Source organism: Palaemon carinicauda, chromosome 7 (genome assembly GCF_036898095.1).
Source record: "Palaemon carinicauda isolate YSFRI2023 chromosome 7, ASM3689809v2, whole genome shotgun sequence".
NCBI classification, from domain to species: domain Eukaryota; kingdom Metazoa; phylum Arthropoda; class Malacostraca; order Decapoda; family Palaemonidae; genus Palaemon; species Palaemon carinicauda.
The window spans coordinates 21274793-21277292 of NC_090731.1; the positions used below are offsets into that span (position 1 = coordinate 21274793).

Here is a 2500-nt window from a genome sequence, read left to right on the forward strand (position 1 = left end):
GTATTGAGTAAATTGAGTATAAAGAACATATCACAAAGGATTATCTCAAATCCAAAGTGAACTTGAGATTTACTAGTACCAAATTAAAAGTTTATTAACATGTTTAGGTTTTATATTTATCATTCCGTATTTATCATCCAAGCACTAAAGTAGCACAAAAACATATTAAAGTAAAATATAATAACTGCAACTAAATTCACTCAAAGAAAATTAACACTTAATACCTTCCAATGTTGAAGAAATAAGGCTGCTGCTCCTAAGAACACTTTCACAGTAGTTAAAGGATCAGTTAAGACTGCCTTACATTTTTATGCATAGTCCGAACTAAACCAAAAGGATGCGTGGCCAACAAAGGAATTCTAAAAACTAGCAACTAAACTTTCCTTTCAAGGATCACTAAAGCAGTACAGTAATTAGAATAGGAGAATAAATAAAATATTCACAATATGTACAGTATGAAACAATACTAAGATTGACACCTCCGTTTGAGAAAGAGCCAAACTAAGTGGTTCGGATAGTCAGTTGAAAGAGGATTCATGGAGGCTGTGAAGAAGGCGAGTTTATGATTAATGTCTTGGCAAGGCGTCTGCCATGAAGTTTCGGGCTCCTCTGATGTGGTGGATCTTCAGGAGAAACTTTTGAATGTAGACAGAAACTCAGGAATCGTTTGTTATGCTTTTTCCTTGTCTTAGTAGACTCGCAAGTTTTATTTTAAAAACTGGCACCTCTGAACCCCCTTGCAAGCAACTTATTTTTGTACTTCTAGGATTAAGCAGAGTGCCGCCGCCTCCTCTATCGTGCAATAAGCCTTTTGTTGTGGCTTAAGACTTTGAAGAGGTGTAACTGACTGCGTGAAGCACCACATCTGGAGATTCATAGAGTACTCCTTTCCAGCTCCACAAGTCTGGCAATTATAAAAAGATATTTACACAAAAATTTAAAGGCAGCTTGACATCGTTCCAACTAAATTTAATCTTAGTGCTAATAAGAGATGGCAAAGGTGCTGAAGCAGAAGAAAAATTTCTACAAAATCTCCTATAACATAGGCTAACCCTAAGAGTTGCGACAGATGCTTTCTGTGGTGGGACCAGTAATTCAATACACATCTGTTTTAGGACTAATATTACCATTACCTACAATAGGACCCTAAGTAACTGACAGTTTTTTTCACAAGAGACTAAGATAAAAGTCAACCCAGCTTCTTGTAACCTTGAAGTTAAAAAGACTCAAGTAAATGTTCCTCCCAAGTCAGTTCAATGATTATATCAAGACAGTAGTATATACCATCTAGATACTGTGATAAAATTTATCAAGGCGCTAAAATGTTGAAGGCGCGTTGGTATGTCTAAGGCATTACTTCATACCGAAAGAGCCCAAGGGGATAATGAAAGCAGATATTAACTTTGCGCTCTCAGTCAGCCAGATTTGGTAATAGCTCTTCTATTTTAATCAAAATTTGACCTACTGCATCTCAATATCAAAGCAAAGAGGGGCAAAGGGTAAGAATCTTTTTATGGTCTAGCTTTCTATGGTCAGTATAAAACTTTAGTATACCTTCATCTTTTGTAAGCCAAGATGCAAGGTGAAGCCCATGGAATTTTTGCTCCGCCTTGCCAGTCCATGATGAAGAACATACTCCACTTCTTCCATCTTCGCCTTTCGATCAGTGCCTACACTAAGCTTGATGACGAGTTGGTGCGGTACCAGGACCCAGCTTTATGTCGTGCAGCTAACACTTTTCCTGGGAAACTCAAAAGAGATAGATGAGCAGAAACCAGATGTTTAATGTCCGAAACCAGATGTTTAATGTCCTGCGACTGCCAAGGACAGATTATTAAAAAATAGGTCCAAGTTATAAAGAAAAAGTGTCAAATGTCCTATGACTGCCAGGGACAGACTTGAAAATTCGGTCCAAATAATTAAGAACCTCAAGTGTTGGTTTGAGGAATAATAAAAATCCGATTTCTTATTCTTAGAAACTGCTTGGTCATTAAGCTTAATCAAAGAATTATCTTTGTGCTGGGCTTCAACAAGGTTATCTCTATTCATAACATTCCTAGCTTCAAAATCAATAGATGACAAAGAAGTCATCTACAGTGGCTTTCGGACAGTAACAACGAAAGTGTGATAGTGAAAGTAGGATTCTCAGGCCAATCCGAATCTGGTTCAAGGGTTTCACTAATATGTTTCTCAGTTACAATAACGTTAGGGTATCCTTCCAATAATCTCATTACCCATCAACAAAGTTACCCCTGGTACTGGAAAATCCTACACATTGCTCTAAGATTAGGTTCAAAGTTTCATTCTTGCGCATGCCAGTTCGAGTGACAATAGCTTATTCAAGCAGTTCCTGTTTCTAAACATTTCAGATACTAGGCAATTCAGTAGAGGGATCCGCAGCAAATCTTTCGACATTAAATTGAGACATCGTAATGTCATTAAACTTGCTTTCGTAATAAATTAATTCCAGTTTAACAATCGTTAGTACTTTCCTATTATT

General features: G+C 37.0%; 1 long non-coding RNA gene across 2 annotated transcripts in view; it reads right to left on the reverse strand.

The window, feature by feature from the left end:
• LOC137643521 (uncharacterized) overlaps positions 1–2500 on the reverse strand; it is a 3853-nt gene that overhangs the window by 38 nt on the left and 1315 nt on the right. For both annotated transcript variants that reach the window (XR_011044983.1, XR_011044984.1), the window contains 2 exons: positions 1555–1741; positions 1–904 (listed from right to left, as the gene is read on the reverse strand). The exon at positions 1–904 is cut by the window's left edge and continues 38 nt beyond it. This is a non-coding gene — a long non-coding RNA (uncharacterized lncRNA). The remainder of the gene's footprint in view (positions 905–1554; positions 1742–2500) is intronic.